The sequence below is a fragment of the Pristiophorus japonicus genome, chromosome 13 (genome assembly GCF_044704955.1).
Source record: "Pristiophorus japonicus isolate sPriJap1 chromosome 13, sPriJap1.hap1, whole genome shotgun sequence".
Taxonomy (NCBI): domain Eukaryota; kingdom Metazoa; phylum Chordata; class Chondrichthyes; family Pristiophoridae; genus Pristiophorus; species Pristiophorus japonicus.
This window is the reverse complement of record NC_091989.1, coordinates 183,503,741-183,518,843: the sequence shown is the minus strand read 5'-3', so window position 1 is coordinate 183,518,843 and position 15,103 is coordinate 183,503,741.

Sequence of the window (15,103 nt, the reverse complement as noted above, 5' to 3'; positions counted from 1 at the left end):
GTCTTTATCACGTTGCTATTTGTGGGAGCTTGCCGTGCAATTGGCTGCCGCGTTTCCCACGTTACAACAGTGACTACTCCAAAAACACTTCATTGGATGTAAAGCGCTTTGAGGCGTTCAGTGGCCATGAAAGGCGCTCTATAAATCCAAGTTCTTTTTCTTTTATTTTACGGAGATCAGTTAACTCCGCAAGGACCGAGAATCAAAGGTGGGGCCCCGATCGGTTTGGGTCAGCAGTGCACGTGGAACTCCTTTAACCTCTGACCTATCAAGGGTCGATCAGTTCGCTGATTAAATGTATTCATGAGTCTCGACTGTTTCAATCCAGCAGTGATATTTCCCTCAAGGACCATATTGTAATTTTCCAGACCCCTGAATGCCTTCATAGCACAAAACGTATCACATACCATGCTGAACTTTTCCTTATTTTAAATTCTCCCTGACTGCTAATTGTGCTTATACACAGTCGATTAAAGTAAAATGGATCATTAGTGAATTCTCCCTCCCTCAGATGTGAAATGGTGCTTATTTGGATGAAGACAGTGGATTTGAAAATATACAAGTAACAATCGACTAACTCACTGGGAATATGTATATAATGTGTTCAGGTCTAAGGTTATACCCCAGACTCTGCTAATTGCCGTTCACTGGCAGGAATTCAAATTAAAGTGGCATATTCTACATGACAAATGGTATTAGGCAGCTTATTTGTCCTTTGTCCATTCCGGCAAATTTATGTTATTAATCTACACTTCGACTAAAGTCTCTGTTGGGTATACTTAGCTGTATTGGTAACAATTTAAACACCAACTTGTCTTTATACAGTGCCTTTGACGGAGAAAAACGTCCCAAAGCACTTCGCAGGAGCATTGTCAGACACCCTCAAAACCTCCCTGATAAAGTGCGACATCCCCACTGACACCTGGGAGTCCCTGGCCAAAAACCACCCCAAGTGGAGGAAGTGTCTCCAGCAAGGCGCTGAGCACCTCGAGTCTCGTCGCCAAGAGCATGCAGAAATCAAGCGCAGGCAGCGGAAAGAGCATGTGGCAAACCAGTCCCATCCTCCCTTACCCTCAACGACTGTCTGTTCCACCTGTGACAGAGATTGTGGTTCTCGTATTGGACTGTTCAGCCACCTAAGGACTCAGCTTAAGAGTGGAAGCAAGTCTTCCTTGATTCTGAGACTGCCTATGATGATGATGATGATGATGAAGACAAATCAGATAAATTTGACATCGAGCCGCAAAAGAAGAAATTACGGCAGATGACCAAATGCTTGGTTAAAGAGTTAGGTTTTAAGAAGCGCCTTAAAGGAGGAAAGAGAGGTAGCGAGGCGGAGAGGTTTAGGGAGGGAATTCCAGAGGTTAGGGCCCAGACAGCAGAAGGCACGGCCACCAATAGTTGAGTGGCTATAATCAGGGATGCCCAAGAAGGCAGAATTTGAGGAGCGCAGACAACTCGGGGGGTTGTGAGGCTGAAATAGATTACAGAGCTAGGGAGGGGTGAGGCCATGGAGGGATTTGCAAACAAGGATGAGAATTTTGAAATCGAGGCATTGTTTAACCAGGGGCCAATGTAGGTCAGCGAGCTCAGGGGTGATGGGTGATAGGGACTTGGTGCGAGTTAGGACACGGGCTGCCGGGTTTTGGATGACCTTAAGTTTATGTAGTGTGTAATGTGGGAGGCCAGCCAGGAGTGAGTTGGAGTAGTCAAGTCTGGAGGTAACAAAGACTTAGATGTGGTTTTCAGCAGCAGAAGAGCTGAGGCAAGGTCAGAGGCGGGCAATGTTACGGAGGTGGTTAAAGACGGTTTTTGTTATGCCGTGGATATGTGGCCAGAAACTCATTTCAGGATCAAATATGACACCCAAGTTGTGAAGAGTCTTATTCCCCCTCAGATTGATGCTAGGGAGAGGGATGGAGTCAGTGGTTAGGGAACGCAGTTCATGGCGGGGACCAAAGACAATGGCTTTGGTCTTCCAAATATTTAATTGGACAAAATTTCTGCTCATCCACTACTGGATGTCGGACAAGCAGTCTGACAATTTAGAGAGAGAGGGGTGGAGAGAAGTGGTGGAGAGATAGAGCTGGGTGTCGTCAGCGTACATGTGGAAACTGACTGCATGTTTTTGGATGATATCGCCAAGGGGCAGCATATAGATGAGAAATAAGAGGGGGCCAAGGATAGATCCTTGGGGGACACCAGAGGTAACGATGCGGGAGTGGGAAGAGAAGCCATTGCTGGAGATTTTCTGGCTACGATTAGATAGGTAAGAATGGAACCAGGCGAGTGCAGTCCCACCCAGCTGGACGATGGTGGAGAAGCATTGCAGGAGGATGGTGTAATGTCTGTAAGCTTGTAATGCTTGTAGTTCCATACTGTGGATGTGGACGTATTGTGTACTGCAACTGTATAGTTAATCATTAAACAGAACAGGCTTTCCGGAGAGTTCTGAGAGAGCAGCCTGCATGTTAGGAAGCTGTGTGTGCTGTGTTCTGTGAAGATATCACATTTGGCGACCGAGGATGAGATTTTTCGGATGTTTAAAGCTTAAATTTTGTTGGTGAAGGATTCAGCCAGTCGACAGAGAGACTTTGAAAGTTTCTGTCTTTGAAAAAAGCTACAAAATCCGAGGTAAAAAAACAGCACATGGTGTGAACAGCTAGAAATTAAAAATGGCAGGTGTAATCGTCTATTTGGGTGAATATAGACACAACCCGGAACATTTTAAAGCATATGTGGATCGGCTAGAAATGTATTTCACTGCAAATAACATAATCGGAGTTCCAGACAATGCAGTCCAGAACCGGGCTTTGTTGGAACTTAAGAAAGCAATTTTCTTATCAGTGGCAGGTCCGGCATTATACGAAACCCTGGTAAATCTGCTTGTGCCTGACGAGCCAAAGGACACAATGCTTAAAGAGATTTTAATGAAGCAGGAGCAGCACTATAACCCCAAACAGTTAGAAATTTCTGAAAGCTATCGTTTCGGGATTCGGAATCAAAAGGCGGCTGAAAGTATCGCTGATTACATCATAGCATTAAAAAAGCTATCGATGCACTGTAATTTTGGAAACTTTCAAAGCCGCGCATAACGGGATCGTTTTGATTGTGGGGTGAAAAATGATGCAATCAGAAGGAAGTTATTGACGACAGATGACTTAACTTTTGAGATTGCTTGTCAGACAGTGAGGTCGATGAGCATGACTGAACAATATTCCCGAGAATTAAATAATGATTACGGTCGTCAGTCAACCGAGGTAAATCACCTGCAGGTTCAGAGTAAAAGACGACCATGGCCGAAAGTCTCAGAAACTGCAAATTCTGCCAGAGCGTCGAAGTCGTGCTATAGGTGCCTGGGACAACACATTGCTCAAAGTTGTCCATACATGAAGGCAGAGTGTTTCTTCTGCAGAAAGGCTGGACATCTTGCGAAGATATGCCGACTGAAGGGTAAACCAGTTTTTAAAGCTATGAGTCCAGCGTTCAAAGCTATGAGTAGAAATCCAGAGACTACATAGCATGGAAGAACAACAACAGGACGAGGAGATGTTAGAGTTACACGTCATCAGGAGCAGGAGGTTAACGGACAGCGATTCGGAAAGCATCAAAATCCACATAGATGTTGGGGGATTCAAGATACCAATGGAAATTGACACGGGTGCGTCCGTGAGTGTGGTACCGCGACAAATTGCGTGATTTCCAACTGGAGAAATCCAAGATAGAGCTGCGAGGCTACTCGGGAGAGAAAATTCCTGTAGTAGGCCGTATCACCGTACCGGTGAAATATCAGGATTAATTTCAGAACTTGCCTCTAATAGTAGTGAAAGGAGATAAGACTGCTTTACTAGGAAGAAATTGGTTGAGCTCACTGAAGCTGGATTGGAGTAAGATTTTCTGTGTGAAAGTGAGATTTTAATCAACGGATGAGGTTATCAAGCAGTATCCGAAGGTGTTCTGCGAAACGGGCAGTCCGATCCAAGACTTCAAGGCGAGTGTCAGGGTACAGAAGGGTTTATTACAAGCCACGTTCTGTACCATATGCACTCAAGGAGAAAGTTGAGCAAGAACTCAAAAGACTAGAGACTGAGAACATTATTTGTAAGGTAGATCAATGTAATTGGGCCTCACCCATTGTTGTTGTACCTAAGTCTGATGGTAAAGTAAGATTGTATGGTGATTATAAGGTAACTGTAAAACAGGTTCTAGAGGGTAATGTCCCCGATACATTGCCTAGTATAGAAGATTTGTTTACAACACTGACAGGTGGTCAGAACTTCTCAAAACTGGATCTTACGAATGCCTACTTACAGCTTGAACTAGATGAGGAGTCCAAGTCACATTTGACTCTAAATACTCATCTAGGCCTATATCAGTTTAATAAGCTATCGTATGGAGTGTCTTCCGCCCCAGCCATATTCCAAGGGGTGATGAACCAGATTTTGCAAGGTATTGAAGGGGTAGTATGTTATTTGGATGACATACTAATTTCAGCACCAAATAGGCAAATTCATAATAAAATTTTGAATGAAGTTCTCAAACGGCTAGAGAAGCACAGAGTACGAGTGTCTGCTCGTAAGTGTGAGTTATTTAAAAACTCAGTGGAGTACTTAGGATACAGAGTAGACAAAGATGGTTTACATCCAACCATGGAAAAATTGGATGAATTTAAAAATGCACCCACTCCCAGGAATGTCGCTGAACTTTGTTCATTCTTGGTTCTTTTGAACTATTATGGGAAGTTCCTACCAAATTTGGCACAGTCTGTAGAAGAGACACAATTAAGACAAAAAGAGAGAATCACGATAAAGGGAGAGTAAAAGAGAGAAGAGTGAAATTAAACCAGAAGGTGAGAGTGAAGAACCATCACCATAAATGGTTAAAGTGGTTACCCGGAAGAGTGGTGAAGATGTGTGGTCCTCGCACATATTTATAAAAATGTTTGATAATAGACAGGTTAGGTTTGTCCATATTTGATCATATTTTACCTACAGACATGGAAGGAGTTGAAGGTGGGAATGATTCAATTATTTCTGACTTTTCAGATAGTTTTGATATACCAGTAGCAAATCCTAAATCCAATGTACTGGAAACAAATCCAGGAGATAATCAGAATGAAGTCTGAGTCCGAGTCAGGGAAACAAAGAGCCTGAAGTTAGAGTGAGTGCAAATGGAAATCAAGGAAATTCCATGGAGGAAAACGTTCCTCAGGATGAGCCTCAAATGAGTGTGAAATCAAAACCATGTTTGGAAGGTTCTGTTCGAGAGTGAAGGTATCCTCTTCAAAACAGAAAACAAGTGGTAAAGTTAAATTTGTAAATATGTATAGAAATGAAAGTTATTTATGATGTTTGCTATGATGGCTTCTTCATTAAGGAGGGAGAAGTGTAATGTCTGTAAGCTTGTAATGCTTGTAGCTCCACACTGTTGAAGTGGACGTATTGTGTACTGCAACTGTATAGTTAATCATTAAACAGAACAGACTCTTTCCGGAGAGTTCCGAGAGAGCAGCCTGCATGTTAGGAAGCTCTGTGTGCTGTGCTCTGTGAAGATATCACAGATGAAGTGGTCAACTGTGTCAAAGGCTGCATACAGGTCCAGGGGGATGAGGAGGGATAGGTTACCTTTGTCACAGTCACAAAGGATGTCATTTGTGACTTTGATGAGAGCCGTTTCGGTATTGTGGCAGGAGCGAAAACCAGATTGAAGGGGTTCAAACATGGAATTCAGGGAAAGATGGTCGCGGATTTGGGAGGTGACAACACGTTCAAGTACTTTGGACAGGAAAGGGAGGTTGGAGATGGGGCGGTAGCTAGCAAACACAGTGGGGTCAACGGTTGGTTATTTCAGGAGAGGAGAACAGTAATGTGCAGTGATGACCGTAGATTTGAGGGAGAGGAGAACAGTAGCTGAGGAGAAAGAACCGTGAACAATGTCGGCTAACATGGAAGCTAGAACAGGAAGTTGGGCGTTCAGCAATTTAGTGGGAATAGGGTCAAGGGAGTCGGAAGTGGGTCTCATGGACAAGACGAGCGTGGAGAGATCAAGAGGGGAGATCAAAGAGAAACTAGAGAAAGTTGCGAGTTTAGGGCTCGGGCAGGGGGGAGCCTCAGATGAAGTTTGGCCCTGTGAGCTAGGGGATGGAAGGGAAGTCGCAGAGGCAGCTGATTGGATGGTCTCAATCTTTGAGATAAAGCCCATGAGCTCCTCACACTTGTTGGAGGTGAGTGTGGTGGAGACAGGGGAGAGGGGTTTAGGGAGACGGTTAGCAGTAGAGAATAGTAGCCGGGGGTTATCTTTACATTCCAGAATGATCCTGGAATCATGAACAGTTTTTGTAAACAAGAGTAGGACCCGATAATGCTGAATGTGTTCGAGCCAGACCTGGCGGTGAATGGCTAAACCAGTTGTCCACCACATCCGTTCAAGTCTGCTCCCTTTGGACGTGAGGGAGCGAGGATGAGGGCTGTACCAGGGGGAACGGCTAGAGTGGGAGAGAGTAATGGTTTTATTGGGACTAGGGTATCAAAGGTGGTGGTGAGGGTGTGGTTGAGCAGATCGCTGGCTGCAGAAATGTCATGGTAAAAGAAGGGCCAAAGGTTGGACAGTTGGGAGTTGATAATTGCAGTTGTAAGAGAGATTGGAGAGAGCTTTTTCCAGGGACGGATGCAGAAGGAAGTAGGAATCCTGGAATCATACAGCACAGAAGGAGGCCCTTCAGCCCACCGTGCCTGTGCCAGCTCTTTGCCTTAGCTATCCAATTATCCCCGCTCCTCTGTTCTTGCCCTATAGCCCTGAAATATTTCTGAGCATGCTCACGGGTTTGTGGAACTGTTGCATTGTGAGTGGCTGAGCCAGTCACGTGATGCTCACAGGACTCAATAAAACTGCATCCACAATGAGGTATGCAATTGTGAGCCGAGTGGATGAACTGGTAATGTGAAGTGTAATTGTTAAACCTTTGTTAATAAACCAATTAGTTCTTAATAGCAATGTGTTGCTATGAATTCTTAAGCAATGAACCATTAAGCAAATACATTACAATTTCTATCCTTTTTCAAGTATTTATCCAATTCCCTGTTGAACGTTACTATTGAATCTGCTTTCACCTTTCAGTCAGCGCGCTCCAGATCATAATAACTCGCCGCATAAAACAGTTTTTCTGCATCACCCCCCTGGTTTTTGATAGATTCATGTCCCTTTCCTATTAAGTACCTGGCTCGTAGCAGGTGCTGGTTCACCTTGCTTATACCGCAGTGTAAATAAGATGACCGGGGCTTCCACATCTCTGCTCGCCAACACGTAATGTTCCTCCGGTTACAGAAACTGGGTGGAGATTGCGGGCTAGCGACTCAGCAACGACCAGAGTTACAGCTGCCGTAAAATGGCAAAAGCAAAATACTCTGGGGATAGGAAATAAAGACAGACCCAACAGATCAGACAGCTGAAACCACGTCCGCCAATGGTGCAGCGATGAAAATCGAGGATGTGCAAGAGTCCAGAATTGGAGGAACGCAGCTATCTCAGCGGGTTGTAGGGCTGGATGAAGTTACAGAGATAGGGAGGGGCGAGGTCATGGAGGGATTTGAACGAGGATGAGAATTTTACAATTGAGGCGTTGCCGGACCGGGAGCCAATATAGATCAGTGAGCGCAGGGGATGATGGGTGAACGGGACTCGTTGCAAGCTAGGATACGGGCAGTGAGCGCAGTGGGGTGATGGGTGAGTGGGACTTGGTGTGAGCTAGAACATGGGGCAGTGAGCCCCGGGGGTAATGGGTGAACGGGACTTGGTGTGAGCTGGGATATGGGCAGCGAGCGCAGGAGGTGATGGGTGAACGGGACTCGGTGCGAGCTCGGATACGGGCAGGGAGCGCAGGGAGTGATGGGTGAACGGGACTCGTTGCGAGCTAGGATACGGGCAGTGAGCGCAGGGGGTGATGGGTGAGCAGGACTTGGTGTGAGCTTGGACACGGGGCAGTGAGCCCCGGGGGTGATGGGTGAACGGGACTTGGTGTGAGCTGGGATATGGGCAGCGAGCGCAGGGGGTGATGGGTGAACAGGACTCGGTCCGAGCTAGGATACGGGCAGGGAGCGCAGGGGGTGATAGGTGAACGGGACTCGGTGCGAGCTTTGATACCGGCAGCAAGCGCAGGGGGTGATAATTGAACGGGACTTGGTGCGAGCTAGGACACGGGCTAGCAGAGTTTAAAGCCACAATCTCTTGTGCTGAGGCAGGTTTGTTTCAAAGTTGCAATTCCTGAGGGTTCATTTACACTGTGGCTATTGCTCTGAGTCACAGAGAATTGTATTTTCTACAATGCTCGTTTAAAGAGGTAGGTGTTAAGGAGCGCCTTAAAGGAGGGATTTTCACTGTCCTGTTTAGCAGAGTGCTGTGAGCATGTCTCGATCGAGCTAGAGCAGTGCTCTCTCCCAACAGTTAGAAATCTGGAATGAAGGAGGGCAGAATCGCTCTGCCCTAAACATTTGACTTGAAGTAAGGAGCATTTCATAGACACATAGAATGGTTACAGCATGGAGGGAGGCCATTCGGCCCGTCGAGCCCATGCCAACTCTCAGCTAGTCGCACTCCCCTTCCTTTCCCCGTAGCCCTGCAATTTTTTTTTTATCCAACTCCAGTTTGAAAGATATATTTAAGTCAGCCCACCACCATTTCAGGCAGTGCATTCCAGATCTTCACCACTTGCTGCGTAAAAATGCTTTTTCTTACTTCGCCTTTGGTTCTTTTGCCAATAACCTTTAATCTGTGTCCTCTGGTTCTCGACCTCTCTTCCCTCCTTTAAGACGCTCCTTAAAACCTACCCCTTTAAACAAGCTTTTGGTCATCTGCCTTAATTTCTTCTTTTATGGCTTGGAGACAAATGTATCTGTATTTTCTTGTAACACTGTTGTGAAGCACCTTGAGACGTTTTACTATGTTAAAGGCGCTATATAAATAAAAGTTATTATTATTATTACTCAGTCCAGACCTCTCATGATTTTGAACATCTCTATCAAATTTCCTCTCAGTCTTCTCTGCTCCAAGGAGAACAACCCCAGCTTCTCCAGTCTATCCCCGTAACTGAAGTCCTCATTCCTGGGATCATTCTCCTAAATCTTTTCTGCACCCTCTCTAATGCCTTCACATCTTTCCTAAAGTGCAGTGCCCAGAATTGGACACAATACTCCAGTTGGGACCGATCCAGTGTTTTATACAGGTTCATCATAATTTCCACATTTATGAAGCCCAGGATCCCGTAAGCCTTTTTAAACTGCTTTCTGAAGCTGCCCTTCCACCTTCAACGATTTGTGCACACATACCCCCAGATCTTTCTGTTTGTGCAGCCCCTTTAGGATTGTACCATTTAGTTCATATTTCCGCTCCTCATTCTTTCCATCACTTCGCACTTCTCTGCGTTAAATTTTGTCCGCCCATTTCACCAGCCTGTCCATGTCTTCCTGAAGCCTGTCACTCTCCTCCTCACTGCTCACTATACATCCAAGTTTTGTGTCATCTGCAAATTCTGAAATTGTGCCCTGTACACCCATCTCCAAATCATGAATACATATTAAGAAAAGCAGTGGTCCTAGTACCAACCCCTGAACACCACTGTATACCTTCCTCCAGTCCGAAAAACAACCGTTCACCACTCCTCTCTGTTTCCTGTCACTTAGCTAATTTCATATCCATGCTGCCACTGTCCCTTCTATTCTATGGGCTCCAACTTTGCTGGCAAGCCTATTATAAGAACATAAGAACATAAGAAATAGGAGCAGGAGTAGGCCATACAGCCCCTCGGGCCTGCTCCGCCATTTAATAAGATCATGGCTGATCTGATCATGGATTTAGCTCCACTTCCCTGCCTGCTCCCCATAACCCCTTATCCCCTTATCGGTTAAGAAACTGTCTATTTCTGTCTTAAATTTATTCAATGTCCCAGCTTCCACAGCTCTCTGAGGCAGTGAATTCCACAAATCTCTGAGAGAAGAAATTTCTCCTCATCTCAGCTTTAAATGGGCGGCCTCTTATTCTAAGATCATGCCCTCTAGTTCAAGTCTCCCCTATCAGCGGAAACATCCTCTCTGCATCCACCTTGTCAAGCCCCCTCATAATCTTATACGTTTTGATAAGATCACCTCTCATTCTTCTGAATTCCAATGAGTAGAGGCCCAACCTCCTCAACCTTTCCTCATAAGTCAACCCCCTCATCCCCGGAATCAACCTTGTGAATCTTCTCTGAACTGCCTCCAAAGCAAGTATATCCTTTTGTAAATATGGAAACCAAAACTGCACGCAGTATTCCAGGTGTGTCCTCACCAATACCCTGTACAACTGTAGCAAGACTTCCCTGCTTTTATACTCCATCCCCTTTGCAATAAAGGTCAAGATTCCATTGGCCTTCCTGATCAATTGCTGTACCTGCATAATAACCTTTTGTGTTTCATGCACAAGTACCCCCAGGTCCCGCTGTACTGCAGCACTTTGCAATCTTTATGTGGCACTTTGTCAAACGCCTTTTGGAAATCCATGTACACCACGGCAACCGCATTACCCTCATCAACCCTCTCTGTTACCTCATCAAAAAACTCGATCAAGTTAGTTTAACACGATTTGCCTTTAACAAATCCGTGCTGGCTTTCCTTAATTAATCCACTTCTATCCAAGTGATTGTTAATTTTGCCCCTGATCACTGTTTCTAAAAGCTTCCCCATGACCGAGGTTAAACTGACTGGCCTGTCGTTGTTGGGTTTATCTATACACCCTTTTTTGTACAATGGTGTAACATTTGCAATTCCCCAGTCCTCTGGCACCATCCCTGTATCTATGGAGGATTGGAAGATTATGGCCAGTACCTCAGCGATTTCCATCCCTCAATTCCCTCAGCATCCAAGGATGCATCCCACCCGCTCCTGGCGATTTATCTACCCAAGTACAGCCAGCCTTTCTAATACCTCTTCTTTATCAATTTGTATCCAATCAAGTTTCTCCACTACCTCCTGTTTCACGATGTCAATGGCAGCATCCTCTTCCTTGGTGAAGACAGATGCAAAATACTCATTTACCTCCTCTGCCATGCCCTCTGCCTTTGGTTGGTCCCCTCCTCTTACTACCCCGTTACTATTTATATGCCTATCAAAGACTTTTGAATTATCTTTTATGTTGGTTGCCATTCTATTCTCATACCCTCTCTTTGCCCCTCTTATTTACTTTATCACTTCTCCTCTGACCTTTCTATATATAGTCTGATCCTCAGATGAATTTGTAACCTGACATCTGTCATACATGTTCTTTTTCTGTTTCATCATATTCTCTGTTTCGTCATCCAGGGAGCTCTGGCTTCAGTTGCCCTCCCTTTCCCCCGAGTGGGAATGTACCTCACTGTACCCGAACGATTTCCTCTTTAAAGCCAGGCCATTGTTCCATTACAGTTTTGCCCGCCAATCTTTGATTCCAGTTTACCCACGCCAGATCTGTTCTCATCCCACTGAAATTGGCCCTCCCCCATTAAACATGTTTACTCTAGATTGCTCCCTGTCCTTTTCTGCAGCTAATCTAAACCTTATGATACTATGCTCACTGTTCCCTAAATGTTCACTGACTGACACTTGCTCCACTTGACCTGCCTCACTCCCCAGAACCAGATCCAGCAATGCCTCCTCCCTCGTCGGGCCGGAAACATACTGATCAAGAATGTTTTCCTGAACACACTTCAGAAATTCTCACCCCTCTCACTATTACAATCGCAGTCTATATTAGGATTGTTGAAGTCTCCCAATATTAGCACCTGATAGTTCTTGCACCTCTCTCTAATTTCTCTACAAAGTTTCTTCTCCATATCTTTCCCACTATTTGGTGGTCTATTGAATACATCTAGTGGAGGGGGTCTGGAACTCACTACCTGAAAGGGTGGTAGAGGCAGAAAGCCTCAGCACATTTAAAAAATACTTGGATGTGCACTTAAAGTGCCGTAACCTACAGGGCTACGGACCAAGAGCTGGAAAGTGGGATTCGGCTGGATAGCTCTTTGTGGGTCTGCAAGGACACAATGGGCCGAAATGGCCTCCTTCCGTGCTGTAAGCTTCTATGATTCTAGTGTAGTGGCACCTCTATTATTTCTCAACTCTAGCCATCTAGATTCTGTCCTTGGCCCCTCCAGGACATCCTCCATCTCCAGCACTGTAAGATTCTCCTTAACTTGAACCGCCCTTATCCGGCAACCTCGGGACCTGGCCTGTGCCAAATAAGGGATTTTGCCAGATAAAGGGAGTTCAGCCTGAGGGTGTGGGGTGGGGGGTGGAGGGGGTGGTGGGGGGGAGGCGGACTGGGCAGGCCTGACGTGTCGGCGGACTGCGAAGTATTGGTGGCCCGTTGGCAGGCCGAGTTTTGGCGTGGCCCCAGTGGGCCGAATGTCGGAGCGGCCCCCAGTGGGCCCAGTGTCAGAGTAGTCCCGATGGGCCAAGTGTCGGCACGGCCCCAGTGGGCCCAGTGTCGGTGCGGCCCCAGTGGGCCCAGTGTCGGTGCGGCCCCAGTGGGCCCAGTGTCGGCGCGGCCCCAGTGGGCCCAGTGTCGGTGCGGCCCCAGTGGGCCCAGTGTCGGTGCGACCCCAGTGGGCCCAGTGTCGGTGCGACCCCAGTGGGCCCAGTTCCAGAGCGGCCCCAGTGGGCCCAGTGTCAGAGTGGTCCCGATGGGCCAATTGTCGGCGCGGCCCCAGTGGGCCCAGTTCCAGAGCGGCCCCAGTGGGCCCAGTGTCGGTGCGACCCCAGTGGGCCCAGTGTCAGTGCGACCCCAGTGGGCCCAGTTCCAGAGCGGCCCCAGTGGGCCCAGTGTCGGTGGAGGTCGGCTGCTTTCTGCGCATGCACCCCCGGCCGCCAGAATCATGCCGGACGAGGGGTGGTGCCGGATAAGGGAATCTGGGATAAGAGAGATTGCTACACCATCTCCTATCTTTACTTCCATATCTTTCCTGAACATCTTCCTGAACAGTTCCTCCAGCTGACGACAGCTTCCTGCATATGTGTTTGTCCAGGACACGGGAAGCATCCTGGATTTCCCACATGGCGCAGGAAGTACATTCCACAAGACTGAGCTGCCATGCCTCTATTTAATAAACTATTAATTACTATACAGAAACTTAAGACTAAGATGTATCTAATTCAACTTATTAATATATATTGTTAACAGTTACTAATTTAATGTGGTATTAACTAGTACTACTCTGCTAGCTCCTGCTTTACCCTAACCAGCTATATAACCCCGGCCCCTATCTTGAAGGAGAAAAAACCGGTGTGACCTTTACCAACCAATCAGTTACCTGAAATCCTGTGACATTACTCCGGGATTTAGATTTCTCTTGACGCTGCTCCCGCCGCTTCCTCACAGGTCCGAGTGAGGGGAGTGAAGAATCGCTCATCCCTAAACATTTGACTTGAAGAAAGGAGCATTTAAGATGAGCCCACGTGTGGAACAGATCCCCCAGCCCTGTGTGTATTTTGCAAACCAGTTTTGAACCATGCTGGAGTTGCACACCGTGTCAGTGTCAGCTGTGGCTCAGTGGGTGGCACTCGTCCCTCTGAGTGAGGAGGTTTGTGGTTTCAAGGCCCACTCCAGAGACTTGGGGGCTGAAATTGCCCTGTTCTGCACCTCCCGTTAGCACCTCCGGAGAGGGGGGGGGACACTAAAGGGGCATGAAAATGTTTTTGCCCCGGATTTGGGGGCGGCGGGGGGGGGGGCCTCCTGGGGGGGGTTGCTCCCGGCTCCCACGCAATTACGTGGGAGTTATCAAAGGTGATAGCACCGTAGTGTCACGCCCTGTTCGTAGCACCCCGGGCCGCCACGCAACCGGCGATGACATTTTCATGCGGCCAGGAGCCCAGGGACAAGACAGGCCAGCCCACGGACAAGACAGGCCAGCCCACACTGTGATATGTGTGCGCATTAGGCCCGTGCAGCAGAGCAGGTCTTCAGTCATCTTGGTTAACCCTTGCCACTGGACCAAGACCTAGCTCTGTCAAGCCCGTGTGGTGGCTGGTGTGCAAGGGCCACCCCGCATTAAAAAAATCCACTCACAGGCATCTTCCACCCTTCAGGATGTAGTTCGGGTTCTTCCTTGAAACCCCTGTGAACTCATCCATTTTTTGGTGTGGAAGCAAGTCATCCTCGTTTTGAGGGACCGTCTATGATGATGATGCACGGCAAACCACTTAGCGCCCCGCGGCAGAAATTGGCCAGCGCCCCGCGTGACTGCCGCGAGCGGTGTCAGCGCAAGCCTCGTGGGTCGCGAACCGGGCCGACATCCGCTCGCGGGACGGGGGTTGAAGGGCCGTTGTGCCGTGCCGCACCGTGCGCCGGATGACTCGCCCGTCGTCCTGCTGTCACGTGGGCCGGGTCCCCATCGTGCAGCCCGACACTCCGATTGTGTGCCGGGCTGAGACCACGGCACCACGCAGCCCCGGTGGAGGCCATCAAAGGGCCTGCAGAGTTTGCAGCGGCCCTCCCCTTTAACGGAAGGAGAGGGGTATTGAAATGCAGCGGCGCTCGGTGGAGAAGCCAAACCCACCCGAGCAGCGCCCCTGAACCCGCCCAACAAGGAGTGCAGCGCGCGACAATGCGCTCCACTTACTGTGACGGGCAGTAACCACAATTTGGGACCTCCGCACCGTGCGCAGGAAGTCACCCCCTCAGCCCCCCGACTGGGTTACCGCCCCCAAACGGGATGCTGGGAAATTTGGCCCCCTTGAGTGCAAAGTCTCGGCTGACACTCCCAGTGTGGTATTGGGGGAGCGCTGCACTGTGGGAGGTGCCGTCTTTTGGCTGAGACGTTAAACCGAGTCTGTTCTCTCAGGTGGATGTCAAAGATCCCACGGCACTATTTTGGACAAGAGCAGGGGAGTTCTCCCCTCTGTCCTGGGCCAATATTTATCCCTCAATCAACATCACTAAAACAGTTTATCTGGTCATTGTCACATTGCTGTTTGTGGGAGCTTGCTGTGCGCAAATTGGCTGCCGCCGTTTCTCATGTTACAGCAGTGACTACACTCCAAAGGTAGTTCATTGGCTGTAAAGTGCTTTGGGACATTCGTGAAAGGTGCTATATAAATGCAAG